The sequence below is a fragment of the Meles meles genome, chromosome 9, assembly GCF_922984935.1.
Source record: "Meles meles chromosome 9, mMelMel3.1 paternal haplotype, whole genome shotgun sequence".
In the NCBI taxonomy this organism is placed as follows: Eukaryota; Metazoa; Chordata; class Mammalia; order Carnivora; family Mustelidae; genus Meles; species Meles meles.
Genome location: NC_060074.1, coordinates 113,697,294 through 113,715,501, shown reverse-complemented (window position 1 = coordinate 113,715,501; position 18,208 = coordinate 113,697,294).

The following is an 18,208-nucleotide window of genomic DNA, read 5'->3' as shown; positions in this document are numbered from 1 at the left end:
GGGTACCAATCCATGCACAGTGGAAATTCACCTACAACTTTAGCCTCCCTCAAAAACTTACTACTAAAAGCTCACTATTTACTAGAAGCTTTACCAATAACATAAACAGTTGATTAATGCATATTTTGTATGTTATATGTATTATATACTGTATTCTTATAATAATACCTAACTTTTCTTAATTTTTCCAGAATTTCTAAGCTATGCAGTTCCCTCCACAAGTTTTTTCAAACTGTTGCAAGCCTCTAAAAATTTTTTCCAATATTTATTGAAAAAAATCCATGTACAAGTGGACTCATGCAGTTCAAACCCGTGATGTTCAAGGGTCAGCTATAATTGTATTTTCATCTAAAAATAGTTGCATTTTCATGGTACACTCGTCTCTCAACTGGAGATTTCCAACTGGAGATTATCGTTTTGCTTTGTTTTGTGGAAGAGACCATGTCTTGGCATCTGAAAATATTCTCCATTAACTCTTTTTAAAAAATATTTTATTTATTTATTTGAGAGAAGAACAGAGTGAGAGAGGAGGCACAAGCTCAGGGGACAGGCAGAGGGAGAGAGAGAGGCATGCCCAATCCCAGGACCCTGGAATCATGACCTGAGCCAAAGGCAGATGTTTAACTAAATGAGCCACCCAGGTGCCCCACCCAGGCCATTTTTCTCTATTAACTCTTAAAGTTGAAATTTATATTTGAATTACAGGATCTTTTTCTATTTTCCATGATTTTTTTTGCATCTATTCACTCTTAGAGGGTCTTAGGGAACCATATGTTTATCCAGTACTGAAGGTTGATTTAGGTTGTCTCAAAAAGTTCTAGGTCCTTTTCGTATCTTTTGGGGTCAGATGAAAAGAAGGAAAAGTTAATATATGTTGGACATCAGACATGGTCTTGGGGAAAATTCTAATTCTGGTCTTTTCTAGTTGTATCATTTTGTATACACAGCCCAACTTCTTTTTTCTTCTATGTCCTTATCTGTATCGTGGGATCAATGTATATGAAATAATGCCTGCAAAACAAATAACATGGTTCCTGACTCCCTATAGAAAATCAATAATTGATGTTGGTTGTCATGGGTCATTGTTGCTGTTGCTATTATTTCCTTCCTGTTCCAGGTAGGTGTCTGATTCCCTTGGAACTTGTCCTGTGTGCAGGTACAATTCAAACCAGAGGAGGAGCCTAAGTTCCATCTTTGGACTTTCTACAATATCCTCTACCTTCCCAGGTGTGCATTTGGGAGAAGGAAGAGTGTAGTGTCCATATCAAGGAGAATAAGCTAGTGGCAAGAAAGAGGGAGGCAAACAAGAAACAGACACTTCCCTATAGAGAACACACTGATGGCTACCAGAGGCAGGTGGGCAGGAGGATGAGTGAAGTAGACGACAGGGATTAAGGAGGGCACTTGTGGTGAACACCAGGAGTTGTATGGAGTGTTGCATAACTAAACTGTATACCTGAAACTAATATTATACTGTATGTTAACTGGAATTTTTTAAGGACTTTATTCATTTATTTGGGTGGGCAGGGGAGAGCACAAGCAGTGGGGAGTAGCAGAGAGAGAGGGAGAAGAAGACTCCCAACTGAGCAGGGAACCAAACGTGGAACTCGACCCCAGGATCCCAGGATCATGACCAGAGCTGAAGGCAGATGCTTGACTGAGCCACCCAGGCACCCCAATAAGTAGAATTAAAAAATATAGAGCCCTGCATATAACTCTCTGCTCAGCAGGGAGCCTGCTTCCTCCTCTCTCTCTCTCTGCCTGCTTTTCTGTCTACTTGTGATCTCTGTCTGTCAAATAAATAAATAAAATCTTTAAATATATATATATCTTATATAATTATATAACTTATATAATATATAAATATATATACATATATATAAGTGAATTTTTATTTCACCACCACAATATTTTTCTTAAACTTAACAGTTTATACTGATAACAAAAAGCACACCCTTACAAGCAGATGGTCTCTTTCACTATGACCCACACACAGGGCTTTAGTTCTGTTTGGGACCTAATAACCACCCCCTCTCCCCGCCATCTCCTGGCCCCGGGGATGAGGGACAGAGGACATGGTTGCTTTAGAACCTGCACTAGAGGAGTTGTGGGAGTCCAGGCCTCTGCCTTTTAATAAATAGTCTCTCATGCTGCATTTTCATTTGATCAAAAGTGACCTCAACATTTTTTCTCCTCATGTGAAATTTAATTTCCTAACTGTGGTTTTATATAGCACAAAATGAAGATGCTGTGTCTCTTTATATTGCAAGAAAAAAAATCCAGTTCCTCACCTATGTGGGGAGTATGGCTCCAACTGATAGGTTAATGTAAGAGGATACAGTCCTGGAAGGATGGCAGTACTTCTAAATATACACTGTGTGTGGCCCAGATCTGACTGCTGGAGGCTCTGATGTCAAATAAAATGGGACAAGGATGGGAGAGGGAAGCCAGATCACAGATCTTCTTTCCAACCAAAGGGCGAAAGTCAGCAAAATTTTGTTGCCTCCAAAGAAGGGAAAAGGTACATCATTCCATAGCTTGAAAAAGAGAAACCAGGTTTAAAAAAATTAGAGTATTTTAGCTCAGCAAGTTCTTATTCTTCCCTACAACCAGAGGCCAAACTGGACAAAGAAGTTTAAAAAATTCCATGAGTTCTCTCATGCCCCTAAATTTGGAGAGAAGGTGATTATGGAGTAAATAAACCAACATGGAAAGTATAAAGGTCAACCATAGATAGGGGAGGGAACCCCGCCTCTCACCCTTCTGGCTCTCAGAGAGGCAGGAAGAAGTCTGAGGTTCCCTTTAACTGAGGGTTGCCTGCTGAATGCCCCAAGAGTATGGCACCATGGGAATGGGACAAAAGAACAAAAGTATATAAAGCATAATTCAGCCCTGGAACTGAGTCTCTGAGAGGAAGACAGTTCATATGAAATAGGCACAAAGACTGTCAAGGAAAATTTGCCCAATGATATTAAAGCAAATGGAGTTAAGGATGAGGCAGAGAGACAGAAATGACATGTCAACGACACAAACATACCTCAGAAGTTATGAAAAGGCAGGAAAACACATAGCATGCTAAGGACAGTTGAAGAAAGTGGTCTAGGTGAACATAAAGCTGGAAGACAAAGAGAATATTCCTGTGAGTCCTTCACACCAGAAAAGACCACACAAAAATATGAAAGAGTTAAAAGATAAGATTAAAATGCAGAGAATGTTTTAAATAGAACTTTTCAAAAATTAAGTACCAAAGCAACATTATTAATAAAACTACCTTGAAAACAAGCTAGATAGTTAGGGTCACAGAGGAGGGTGGGTTCAAAGTGACCTGCACATTAAACCAAACAGGGAAAGGACAGCAGAAATGGAGGGCATGCAAAGGAGAGACAAGACATGACTAATTGGTATCCCTGAAGTGGAAACCCCACAAAAGGGACAAGGTATTTTTTTTTTAAATATAATGGAAGTTTTCTTGAAAAAACATGGACTAAAATCAATCTAAAAGGTGAGCCCCATGCCAGGAAATATTAATACAGAATGAATGCCATTGAAATACTTCCTGGCTAAGTCAATAAACATGAAGGACTGAGGCTCATTTGAAGCATTCAGGCATCTGATGCAAGGGAGAAAGATGGCAGGCCGGGGGTGGATCACTCAGACTGGTATCAGGCTGCTCCACAGTAGCCTCCAGAATTAATAGACAGTGGGATGGAAAGAAAGTTCCAAGAGCAATAAAATGTTACTCTTGAGTATTATACCCAGCTATGCTGGCTCACAGGGATAACAGCTACAGATAAAACTACCAAAAATAGGCTGTATCCGAGACAGTAAAAGAAAATCACAGCCCACTAGCATGAACAAAGAAGGGATAGGTAGGCCCAGGCAACACCTAAAACCAGAGAACAAAGGTGAAAATGATACATTTCATATCATGCATATGGTACTACACAATAGCAGATAAATGATGGGGAAAGAAGCCACCAACAGAGGATATAGTGTGTAGACTAAGAACTTCCAAGGGAAAGAAAACATCATTTACTCAGGCAAGTTTCCCTTTGATTACTAAGGTCACACACAATCTTGGGCTAGCAGTGATTTCAGAATCCAACATCTCCAAGGCCTTGATAGAAGACAGGGGAGAGGAGGGCCACTCAGTGATAAAATCCAGTCAAGCAAGCAGATAAAACAAAGTAAAAGCTCAGCCAGGGAGTGAGAGGTGTTGTTATGAAAAGAACTCATGAGTATAGAATCCACTTATGTAGAAGATTAAACAAGAGTGGGGATAGTGCCACATAATAGAATGTAAATGCCATTCATCGTGCATACATTACCAACACAGATCCTGAGAAGTGATGGCAGAAAGTATAAGAATGCAGATTTCCCCACCATTTTTCATAGAGAATAATTAATGTTTTCTGAAGTTAAGTTTAAACTCCATGAGGCATGGAGTTAAAACATAAAGGCTTCAACCACTTAATGGTGTTCATATTCTTGATCTCAGAGAGCTCTTTTATAAAATAATACCTTTGGTGGAGGCAACATTTATTTGAAGATCCCAGTGTCTTTCATTTAAATATCACCCATATTCTTCTCTTAAATTGAAGTAAAATTTAATAAAATATCCTATATTGAAAATAGTAGATGTCGTTAATCCCGTTTTTATTGAAAGATATTTCTTTGTTTATCTACACTTGCAGCTTTCATAATCAATGCAGTTAGATATCTGAGGGGAGGGTCACTTGACTCTGAGATGCTCGTTGCTGAGCAGTTGAGTCTGGGGTAGTTTTAAAAACTTTCTTTTTTGGTATTATTCCCATTCTTTGTAATGAGTAGGCTTCATTTTTATTAAATCAATACAATTTGAGAAAATGAATAAAAAAGAAATAAAATGTTTAAAAATGAAAACAAATATGAATTTCTGTTATACTTTTTGTTTTTTCAGATTTTGCAAAAAGAATTTAGCTGTCCTGCTAGATAAGGGAAACATTTTTTCCTCCTATGTCTGAAGAAGTCAGGTGTGGAGTGGCTAAGTGGTTCAGCCACATGTCCAGGGCCCAGCACTGGCTGCAGGTGAATTAGAGTGACCTGTCTGGGGTCACCATGGAGGCTCTGTTCCATGTGTCCCCCAACCTGTAGGTGCCCCATCCAGGCATGCTCTCATGGCAGAGGCAGCAGCATCAGGATACAAAAGCCTAGTCACACAAGCAGTTCTTTATGCCTCTGCTTGCAACAAATCTAGTGACATCCAGGCCAACAAGGTCAAGTGGTAGAGAAATAGACTCTGCCTATTTAGCTGGAGGAAATTGCAAAGGTCACATGGTAAAATTTGTATACAAGAGGAGTGATAGAGAATTGGTTTCAGTATAATGTGGCCAAGCTGTTTCTGTTCTGTTTTGCCACTGAAATCAACAAGCGAGCCAGTGTTAGTCCCTACACCTTCCTTCCAGTAAGATCTCTTCACGCCAAGAGGGAATCCCAATGCCTCCCTCTTGCATTTACCTAGAAACGGGAAATGCAGAGATTTTTATTTCAGAAAGTTTAGCTAGAAGCTACCAGCTTCTTTGGTCCAGGAAAATGATAGAAGCAGTGAACCCAAGCTTAGGCAAAGAAGAACAATCCAAAGGCTTCAGGGAAAAGATTTCACTTCAAATGAAGAAGACCACGGAAAACCCTAAAGCAGATAATGCTACACAGTTCCTTCAGTGGCTGGTTGTGAAACCACGTGCATCAGAGACTCTAGGGTGAAGCAGGGACAGGTCTCTAGCTAGGATTGCCATTTTGAGGGGACAACATGGGTATTTCGTTCCCTGAATAACTTGATGGCTGCTTTGAACCCATGTGTCAGTAAACTGATGGGAAACTGGGTGCAACAGTGAGTTCTACTAAACCATACAACTTTAGATAATAAAGGTCACTCCTTTAGGGAGTGACCAGGGACAGATTGTCTGAAGCATCCTGACATGTCTGATAGTCATATATAATCTAAGTCTTGTAAGACAGAAAGAATTTCAGACACGGGGTAATATGTCAGCACATTTCTCAACACACACACAAATACACACTCAAGCACACACAGAGTTTTATACTAGGTTTTATTCTCAGTTTTATGACTTATGTGCCACAGAACATGTGGACTAATCATCTAACTTTTCTGAACTTCAGCGTCAATCATCTGTAAAATGGGCATAATACAATAACACAATAATCCCTTCACAGGCTTATTCCAAAATTCAAATGAGATGCTGTTCTAAACTGGCATATGGTTAGCCCTCAACTGATGGAAGCTACTAGGATTATTCATAAACAGTTGCCAGGGTTAGAGGAAGGACATGGCAAAGATGGGAAGAGCAATGCATGCTGTCAACCAAGAAAGCATTCGCTAAAAATTTTAGCAAGCAGGCATTTATTTGGGGAAATAGAATTGCAATTCAGGAGACACACATTCAGGTAGAAAGCCAAATTGCATTCCAAAAGAGACAAAGAGGTGGCAGAGTAAGGGGCAAGGTCATGAGTGCCTTTCTCCTGCAGGTCCTCTCTGCACAACAGGGATTGAAAGGGATTAACTCCATTGGTTGGACTAATATGCAAATGAGGGATTGGGGCTTGTTAAACCATATTGTCTCCTTTCCTAGTGAAGGAGGCTCATGATTCAGGTATCATGATGATGAAGAAATTAAGTCCAGGCTGAGGGTTTGCAGCTGGCAAAAAGTTTTTCTTTTTAAAGTCCATGGTTTCTTCTATGAGAACTTGCATAAATTCCCCCTCCTTTATGACCTCCTGACCCTATTTTTAAAAAGAGACTCTCTTAGCTAGGCTTGCTTGCTCCATTTTAAAATCTCCTTTTACAATGCTAATACAGCCTCATTTGGGATTCACTATTTGCTTGGAGACTACTTCAATTTCTCTGTGTCTCCATGTGCTTGTTCTCAGGGAAGCTAAAGGGAGCTGTCCCTGCCTTCTTCAACCTCTGCTACATTCTGATGCATTTAAAGGACAATTAAGCCGTGACAACTCACTGATGAATAACTATGCTCTCTGCTAATCTTGTCACTCTGGGCACTGGCTAGAGACACAATTAATACAACATGGTTGAACAGCTTACACATTAATAACTTGCCCCTGCAAAGGTGACAGGGCTGAGAGAACTGCATCTTCATTCCCCACCTTCCTGGGGCTTTCCCAGTGAAAGCACAGCCCCAGTGTCCCCATGCCCCACTGCCTCCACACCTGGGCCTATAGCTGCTGGGTGGAAGGGATTTTTAGGAGGCTTTCTAAGGTGATGTGTCAGGGCTCAAGGTCAATGAATTGAAGAGTGCAGCTTAATAACATGTTGCACTTTGAGCTCACCCTCAACCTCAAAAAGAACTTGTCTTCTGCAATAGTAATGGGTTCCAGTGGTTGGTGCTTCTCAGGAATTAACTCATACTAACCTTACAGCAGCCTGGGCACAAATGCATTCCAAAAGAGGGCACATCCCTGCCAGCTAGGCAGGATAAAAACTTCCACTTTTCTGTGCACACACACTTCTTTGTATGAAGACTTGTCATTTTAAATTTCATTATAAAATTTCAAAACAACAGAACTATACTATGAATTTTTCTTTTTAGTGTTCAGCAATATTTCAGAAATATTGTCAGTCCACATGGGTCTACAGCATTCTGTTTAACGTCTGCATCATACTCCAGAGTAGTAGATATTATAGTGTTTCAAATTTTCCCTTTATATAAAATGCTGGAATAAGCATCTTTGTGTGCATGTCTTTATATGTATATAAAAGCTTTCTTTTTTTTAAAGGCTAAAGTCCTAGAAGTGAAATTTCTTCATCAAAGGGTATATGCATTTACATTTGAACAGATTAACAACTTCTTTCCATAGAAGCTTCACCAACCTGCTTATAGCAATGCCTGTTTCTCCACATTCTTGCCAAGAGTGGATATTATTAGTGTTTTTTATTTTTTGCAAAACAGAACAACAACACAAAATATAGTATTATGGTTTAAATGTACATTCCCCTTGAGGTTGGGCATCTGTTCATATGTTGTTCTTTATCTGTGAAATTCCTGTTAATATCCTTTGCCCATTTTTCTTTTCAATTATTTGTGTTTTCCTTATTTGTTCTTAGAAGATCTTTATATATTTATAAATAGTAATCTCTAACCTGCTAAATATTGTTTCCCAGAAGTTTGTTGTTTGTCAATTTATTAATGGCTCTTTCTTCTCTTTTGGTAGTTATTCTTAATTTCTGGTCAAATTGTCTGTAAATGCTTTATAGAAAGTAGTTTATGTGTTGCTCCCTGAAATATTTTATACAGTCTCTTAATTTTTCCCCTATTATATGTACTTTTAAAAATGGTTCTTTACTGCAGCTGATTTATTTACTGTACTGCATGATTTATTTACTGTACGGCACTCATGTTTCCAAATGTGTAGTCAATTGCTCCAATAGTGTTTATTAAAATGCCATATTTCCCCACTGATTTAAGGTGTTATTTAATCACAGATTCAGTTATAGATTACCACAAATCTTTAACTCTACTGTAAAATTTACTATCCTATTCAGTTAATCAGTTGATTGAGTCTTGTGCATGTATTATAATGCTCAATAATTTATTAGTTTAATATAGACCTTTTGTTATTTGTTAATCTTCCATGTCAAATGTTTTATCTGTTATACTTGTGCATTTTCTCCTCCATTTGAATTTCCATGAAAAATACAGAAGTGAAATGAAAATTTTTGTTATGTTCTTCAAGTTAATGGGAAGAGGACAGCATATAAATAGTGAATTTTCCATCTAGATACATAGTGTCTGTTTATTTAGATTTTTTAATGACATACACTCAAGTTACATAATTTTGAAATTTTCTTTTTATACATCTTGCATATTTCTCATAAGGTTTACTGTAATGATTTTGTTTTGTATTGTGAAATGCATGGATATTTTTCACTTTCATTTTTTAATTTACTATTGCTGATATTGTTGGGGCCAATTCCACGTTAAAACCTGCTAAACCCCTAGGGCCTGCCTGGGCCTACTTAGCCATAGTGACTACACGTTGCCTAGGTAGCCATTTTGTTGTTTAATAAATGCCTCAGCAGTTTACTGATACCTGTGCAGGTAACCGTTGCTAAAACACATACCTAAAACAAGGCCATTTTGTTGTTTAATAAACACCTCAGCAGTTACTGGTATCAGTTCCGGGTAACCATTACTAAAACACACAGGTAGGAGACATCCAATCAGCCAAAGTCACATATGTAGAGGTCTGAGGTTGTGCCCTATAAAACTAGCCTGTAAGACCAAGGCGTGGTTGCTCTCTTCGGAGGCAGCCCTGGCCAGTCAATCTGACTTCTAATGCTTGGCATAGAATAAGGCTTGGCATAACTTTCACTTTGTCTCAGTCTTGTTCCTTTGATAATGGACCCAACAATATCAAGCAAAGCATTCCATTCTTATACATTCATTTGTACTTAGCTGATTTACCAACTTCATTTTCTTGATTATCTTAATATATAGATGTGTGTAAATATTGTTTCCTCTTTTCAACACTATATTTCATTTTTAAACATTTTTCAACTTCTTGTTTGGTCATGCTCAGCATAATAACAGTGGGAATTCTGGTCCCATTCCGGTCCTTAATGATAATGCAGTACCGTACAAGGTAATGCTTGCTATATGTTTCTGTTAAGTATCCTTTATTGAACAATTCCATTCCTAGCCCAAGCCTATTAAATGTTTTTTTTTAATTAGAAATGATAACTGAATTTTATTGAATATTTTATCAAATTATCAAATTTAATCAAAAATAAAAGTGATCTGCTAATGGTTAATGTGGTGAATTATCTAAAAAGTTTTCCCTATAGAAAAGAATCCATTAATAATGAAAATATTAATAGTGGACTTTATCACTTATGTCCCAGACACCATCATAAATACCTTACCAAGAATACCATGTATCATCTTATGTATTTCCCTATTATGACGTGTTATACTTTTAATGCAGTGTTGGATATAGTTTGTTTATACAGTAATGGGGTCTATGGCCTAAAGTGGTTGGGTTTTGGTTTTGGGTTTGGTTTTTCACTGCCCTCATTGAGGTAGTTTTCAGCCTCACAGAATAGAAAAACTTCTTAATATTTTCTACTCTCTATGCTCTGGGACTTTTTGTTAATATACATTTCATCTTTTTACTCAAGGTTTGGTTTTTTATTAAATCCCCTATAAACCTGTCAAGACATGTTGACTTTTTTAGAGTTCTGTTTTTGTATTGCTTTAGAATTTTCTATTGTTTCTAAATTCATTTTTGTTGTTACATACTCCTAGGAAACCATTTATATAATCCATATTTTCTTTTTTTCAGCTCTATTGAGGTGTAGTTGGCAAATGATATTTTCATATATTTGAGGCATAAAACAAATACAATGTGATGCTAAATTGACATGGTTAAAATATTATAGAAGAATCACAAAAATTAAGCTAATTAACCCCACCATCATCTAACATAAACATTTGTGTTGTATGTGAAAACACTTAAGATATACTCCCAGAAAATATCAAGTATGCAATACTGTATTATTAACTATAGTTATTATGTTTTACATTAGAACCTCAGAATTCATCATTTTTTAACTGAAAGTTTGTACATTAAATGTTAATTCCTCATTTCCCCAACCTCCAACCCTAGATGCCACTATTCTACTCTCTAATTCTATGAGTTGAACTTTTTAGATTCCACATATTAAGTGAGATCAGGCAGTATTTATCTTTCTGTGTCTGGCTTATTTCACTTACCATCATGCCTTCCATCTCCATCCATATTGCCAATGATAGAATTTCCTTCCTTTTTAGGGTTGAATAATATTCCATTGTATATATAAACTATATCACATTATACATTCATCCACCAACAGATACTTAGCATATTCCCATATCTTGGCTGCAAAGACTATGGGAGTGCTGAGATCTATTGGAGATGCCTGTCTCATTACCTTTGAATATATACACAGAAGGGAGATTCTTGGATCATTGTACTTCTTTTTTTTTTTTAAGATTTTTTTTATTTATTTGAAAGAGAAAGAGAGAGGTAGTGAGAGAGAACATGAGCAAGGGTTGGGAGGAGAGGGAGAAGCAGGCTTGCCGTTGAGCAGGGAGTGCAACACAGGACTCAATCCAACCCTGGGATCATGACCTGACCCAAAGGCAGACACTTAACTCACAGAGCCACCAGGGCACCCTAGATCATTGTACTTCTATTTATAATTTTTTGAGGAACCTCCATACTGTTTTCCACACTGGCTGCACCAGTTTGTATTCCCACCAACAGGGCATGAGTGTTCCTCTTTCTCCACATCCTCATCCTTGCCAACACTGTTGTTCCTCATGTTGTTGATTTTAGCCATTTTGACAGGTGTAAGTTGATATTGTGGTTTTGATTTGCATTTCCCTGATGATGAGTGCTGTTGAATATCTTTTCATGTATCCATTGGCCATTTGTATGTGTTCCTTGGAGAAATGTCTATTCAGATTGTTTGTACAATTCAAGTTATTTGGGGATTTTTTTTGTTTTGTTTTTGGTTTGGGGTTCTTGTTTTGTTTTGTTCTGTTTTGCTATTAAGTTTTATGTGCTCCTTATATATTTTGGACATTAGCCATTTATCAGATACGTTTTGCAAATATTTTCTCCCATTTAATACATGCCTTTTATTTTGTTGATTGTTTCTTTGCTGTGCAGAAGCTTTTTAGATTGCTATGGCCCTACTTGTTTATTTTTGCTTTCGCTGCTTGTGTTTTTGGTATAAATTAAAAAACAAAACAAAAAAAAGAACCCTGCCAAGACCAATCTCAAGGAACTTTTTCTCCATGTTTTCTTCTAGAAGTAAGTTACAGGTATTACATTTAACTCTTTAATTCATGTCCAGGTAAATTTTTCTGTGTGGTATAAAACAGGGTTCCAATTTCATTCTTCTGCATGTGGATATACAGTTTTCACAACATCATTTATTGAAGAGACTGTCCTTTAGCTATTGTGTTTTCTTGGCTCCCTTGTTAAAAATTAACTAACTGTGTATATATGGACTTTGGGGGGCTCTATATTCTGTTCATTGTCCTATTGTATCTATGTATACAGATTTACATGTCTCAAAGCTTAAGTTAACCTATTTCAGTATTTCTTATTTTCTTATAAATAGAGACAAGATTTTATCTTTTTTTCTGAGTTCTTCTTTAGCTATATCTGGAAATGTTTTTGTGTGAGATATACTCTTCAAGTTTGGTTTGTAGTTTTAGTTTTAATGTTCCTTAACACAAGACTAGATATATTTTATAATTTTTTTGCAGTTAATTTCTTTTTTATTTTTAATTTATTTTCAGCATAACAGAATTCATTGCTTTTGAACCACACCCAGTGCTCCATGCAATACATACTCTCCATAATAATGACCACCTGACTCCCCCAAATTCCCACCCCCTGCCCTTCAAAACCCTCAGGTTGTTTTTCAGAGTCCATAGTCTCTCATGGTTCACCTCCCCTTCCAATTTCCCTCAACTCCCTTCTCCTCTCCATCTCCCCATGTCCTCCATGTTATTTGTTATGCTCCACAAATAAGTGAAACCATATGATAATTGACTCTCTCTGCTTGACTTATTTCACTCAGCACAATCTCTTCCACTCCCGTCCATCTTGCTACAAAAGTTTGGTATTCATCCTTTCTGATGGAGGCATAATACTCCATGGTGTATATGGACCACATCTTCCTTATCCATTCGTCCGTTGAAGGGCATCTTGGTTCTTTCCACAGTTTGGTGACAGAGGCCATTGCTGCTATAAACATTAGGGTATAGATGGCCCTTTTTTTCACTACATCGGTATCTTTGGGCTAAATACCCAGTAGTGCAATTGCAGGGTCATAGGGAAGCTCTATTCTTAATTTCTTGAGGAATCTCCACACTGTTCTCCAAAGTGGCTGCAATAATTTGCATTCCCACCAACAGTGTAAGAGGGTTCCCCTTTCTCCACATCCTCTCCAACACACATTGTTTCCTGTCTTCTAATTTTGGCCATTCTAACTGGTGTGAGGTGGTCTCTCAATGTGGTTTTAATTTGAATCCCCCTGATAGCTAGTGATGATGAACATTTTTTCATGTGTCTGATAGACATTTGTATGTCTTCATTGCAGAAGTGTCTGTTCATGTTTTCTACCCATTTTTTGATATGATTATCTGTCTTGTGTGTATTGAGTTTGAGAAGTTCTTTATAGATCCTGAATATGAACTTTTTTTCTGTACTGTCATTTGCAAATATCTTCTCCCATTCTGTGGGGTGCCTCTTTGTCTTGTTGATGTTGCTGTGCAGAAGTTTTTGATCTTGATTAAGTCCCAAAAGTTCATTTTTGCTTTTGTTTCCTTTGCCTTTGGAGACCTATCTTGAAAGAAGTTGCTGTGGCTGATATCGAAGAGGTTACTGTCTATGTTCTCCTCTAGGATTCTGATAGATTCCTGTCTCATGTTGAGGTCTTTTATCCATTTCGAATTTATCTTTGTGTACGGTGTAAGAGAATGGTTGAGTTTCATTCTTCTACATATAACTATCCAATTTTCCCAGCACCATTTATTAAAGAGATTTTCTTTTTACCACTGTATATTTTTTCCTGCTTTGTCAAAGATTATTTGACCACAGAATTGAGAGTCCATATCTGGGCTCTCTACTCTGTTCCACTGGACTATGTGTCTGTTTTATGCCAGTAACATGCTGTCTGGGTGATCATGGCTTGTATTGAAGCTTGAAATCAGGTAATGTGATGCCACCAGTTTTATTTTTGGTTTTCAACATTTCCTTAGCAATTCAGGGTTTCTTCTGATTCCACACAAATTTTAGGATTATTTGATCCAGCTCTTCAAAAAATACTGGTGGAATTTTGATCAGAATGGCATTAAAAGTATAGATTGCTCTAGGCAATATAGACATTTTAACAATGTTTATTCTTCCGATCCAAGAGCATGGAATAGTCTTCCCTCTTTATGTGTCTTCTTCAATTTCTTTCATGAAAGGACCTCGAGTACAGGTCCTTTACCTCTTTGGTTAGGTTTATTCCCAGGTATCTTATGGTTCTTGGTGCTAGAGTAAATGGAATTGATTCTCTAATTTCCCTTTCTGTATTTTCATTTTTAGTGTATAAGAAATTCACTGATTTCTGTACCTTGACTTTATATCCTGCCACGTTACTGAATTGCTGTATGAGTTCTAGTAGTTTGGGGGTGGAGTCTTTGGGGTTAACCATATAAAGAATCATGTCATCTGTGAAGAGAGCTTGACTTCTTCATTGCCAATTTGGATACGTTTTATTTCTCTTTGTTGTCTGATTGCCGTTGCTAGGACTTCTAATACCATGTTGAACAAGAGTGGTGAGAGTGGGCATCCTTGTCATGTTCCTGATCTCAACGGGAAGGCTGCAAGCTTTTTCCCATTGAGGATGATATTTGCTGTGGGTCTTTCATAGATAGATTTTATGAAGTTCAGGAATGTTCCCTCTATCCCTATACTTTGAAGCGTTTTCATCAGGAACGGATGTTGGATTTTGTCAAATGCTTTTTCTGCATCAATTGAGAGGACCATGTTGTTCTTCTCTCTTCTCTTATTGATTTTTTCTATCACACTGATTGACTTGCAAATGTTGAAACCTCCCTATAACCAAGGTATGAATCCCACCTGGTCATGGTGGATAATCTTTTTAATGTGCTGTTGGATCCTGTTTGCTACCATCTTGTTGAGAATCTTAGCATCCATATTCATCAGTGATATTGGTCTGAAATTCTCCTTTTTGGTGTGGTCCTTGCCTGGTTTGCAATCAGGGTAATCCTGGCTTCATAAAAAGAGTCTGGAAGTTTTCCTTCTGCATCAATTTTTTGAAACAGTTACAGGAGTATAGGTGTTATTTCTTCTTTGAAAGTTTGGTAGAATTCCCCAGGGAATCCGTCAGGTCCTGGACTCTAGTTTTGGGAGGTTTTTGAACACTGCTTCAATCTCATTACTAATTATCAGTCCATTAGGTTGTCAATTTCTTCCTTGTTCAATATTGGGAGTTTATAGTTTTCCAGGAATACATCCATTTCATCTAGGTTGCTTAGCTTTTTGGCATATAACTATTGATAATAATTTCTGATGATTCTTTCTACTTTTTGGTGTTAGTTGTGATCTCTCCCCTTTAATTCATAATTTTATTAATTTGAGATTTCTCTCTTTTCTTTTGGATTAGTGTGGCCACTAATTCTTTCAATAAACCAGCTTCTGGTTTCATTGATACATTCTACTATATCTCTAGTTTCTACCTCATTGATCTCTGCTCTAATCTTGATTATTTCCCTTCTTATGTGTGGAGTTGGTTTCATTTGTTGTTCATTCTCCAGTTCTTTAGGGTGTAGAGACAGCTGGTGTATTCTGGATTTTTCAATTTTTTTGAGGGAGGCTTGGATGGCTATGTATTTCCCCCTTAGGACCACCTTTGCTGTATCCCATAGGTTTTGGAATCATTCTCACAGGATTTAATCAATTGTTTAAGTTGTTCTTTGATCTCCTGGTTGATCCAAGCATTCTTAATCAAGGTAGTCTTTAGCTTCCAGATATTTGAGTTCCTTCCAAATTTTTCTTGTGATTGAGCTCCAGTTTCAAAGCATTGTGATCTGAGAATATGCAGGGAATAATCACAGTATTTTGGTATCCATTGAGTCCTGATTTGTGACCCAGTATGTGGTCTATTCTGGAGAGGGTTCCATGTGCACTTGAGAAGAATAAGTATTCTGTTGTTTTAGGGTGGAATGTTCTGTATATGTCTATGAGGTCCATCTGGTCCAATGTGTCATTCAATGCTCTTGTTTCTTTTTTGATTTTCTGCTTTGATGATCTGTCTATTACTGAGAGAGGCATGTTAAGATCTCCTACTATTAATGTATTCATATCAATATGACTCTTTTTCTTGATTAACAGTTTTCTTATGTAATTGGCTGCTCCCATATTGGGGACATAGATATTTACAATTGTTAGATCATCTTGGTGGATAGTCTCTTTAAGAATGAGGTAGTTTCCTTCTGTATATATATATATATATATAGACTTCTGACTATAGTCTTTAGTTTAAAATCTAACTTATCTGATATGAGAATCGCTACCCCGGCCTTCTTTTGAGGCCCATTGGCATGAAAGATGCTTCTCCATCTCTTCACTTTCAATCTGGATGTATCCTTAGGTTCGAAATAGATCTCTTGTAGACAACATATGAATGGGTCCTGTCATTTTTATCCAATCTGCAACCCTTGTCATTTTATGGGCGCATTTAGGCCATTCACATTGAGAGTAATTATTGATAGATACGTTTTTATTGACATCGTGTTACCTTTGAAGTCTTTCTTTCTGTAGATTGTCTTCACATTTCTGTTCAATGATATTCTTAGGATTTTTCCTCTTTTATAGAACCCCCCTTAATATTTCCTGCAGTGTCAGCTTGGTGGTTGCATACTCTTTTAAGCCTTGCTGGTCTTGGAAACTCTTTATCTCTCCATCCATTTTGAATGTGAATCTTGCTGGATAAAGTATTCTTGGCTGCATGTTCTTCTCATTTAGTGCCCTGAATACATCTTGCCAGCCCTTTCTGCATTGCCAGGTTTCTGTAGACAGGTCTGACATTATTTAAGGGGCTTTCCTCTATACTTTAGGAGCTTCTTTGTCCTAGCTGCCTTCAAGAGAGCCTGTCTACAACTATAATTCCTCATTCTTACTATCAGGTGTCTTGAGGACTTTTGAGAATCTATAATCTTGGGGGGAAACCTTTCTGCCTCTAGTACATGAACACTGGTTCCATTCACAAGATTGGGAAATTTTTCATGAAGAACTTGTTCCACTATATCTTCTAGACTTCTTTCTTTCTCCTCTCCTTCAGGGATTCCAATAATTCTGACATTGGAACATTTCATGGCATCATTTATTTCCCTGATTCTGTTTTCGTGGCTTCTAAGTTGTTTGTTCCAGGCTTCCTCCTGATCCTTTCTCTCTATCTGCTTGTCCTCCAGATCACTAATTCTATCTTCTGTCTCAGTTACCCTAGATTTTAGGGAATTTAGATTAGATTGGAATTAATTGAGAGCATTTTGAACATCATCCCTGGTGGCTTTCAGTTCTGCCCTAACATTGTGAACATTATCCCTGGTGGCTTTCAGTTCTGCCCTAATCAATTCTGTTTTGTCATCCATGGCTTTCTCCAACCTAGCTATTGCCTGGATAATTGTTAGCCTGAATTCCCTTTCCGACATATTGTCTATGTCGATAGCAATTAGCTCTGTTGCAGAAGGCCCATCTTCCGTATTTTTCTTCTGTTAGGCATTCCTCCTCCTAGTCATTTTGGTGAGAGATGGCTGAACGGATGTAGCTGGATATATTGACCGTGGTGCAGTCAAGGTACACCCTGCAACGCTTTTGAGCAATCAAACTTTCATTTGAAAGAAAAAAGGGGGGGGGAGATAAAAGAGAAGGCTCAGCCCAAATGGGCCCCAAGGCAAGATTTATGAAGTATACAAACAAAAACAGACACACAAAAAGACTGATAAAAGTAGATGAAAAGAGAAATAAATAAATAAATAAATACAATATATATATATATATATATATATATGCAAAAAAAGGAAGAACCTCATCAAAAAGAACCCCAAGTATAAGATTTATATACTATCAGGACAAACACAAATACACAGAAACACTGGCAGAAGAAAAAGATGGGAGAGTGGTTATAAATTCTCAGTGTGGGCGAGGAAGTTTATTTTGATTCTTCCTAGATGTATCTTGATATCTTTGTTAAAGGACTCAACTTTCCTAAGAAAAAGGGGGATTAAAAATTGGTTTACCTATAGGGGTAGCATTGATTGGGGAAAGTGGGCTACCTTGAAGTTCAACTCTATATGAATATTTAAAAATAAAAATAAAAAAAGAATAAACTAAACTAGATTAAAATAAAATTTAAAAAATTAAAAAATAGAAAAGCAAAAGAAAAACACGGATGTATGTATCAAATAGTTCAGGCTAAAAGGTTATTATGGAATTTGATGTACTGCACATCACTGTGATTGTAAATAGGTTAAAAAATTATCTATACAAAATTTTTTTAAAAAATGAACCAGAATAGTGGGAATGAATTAAAAATAAAAGTTTTATCTATGAAGTAGTGGTGGTT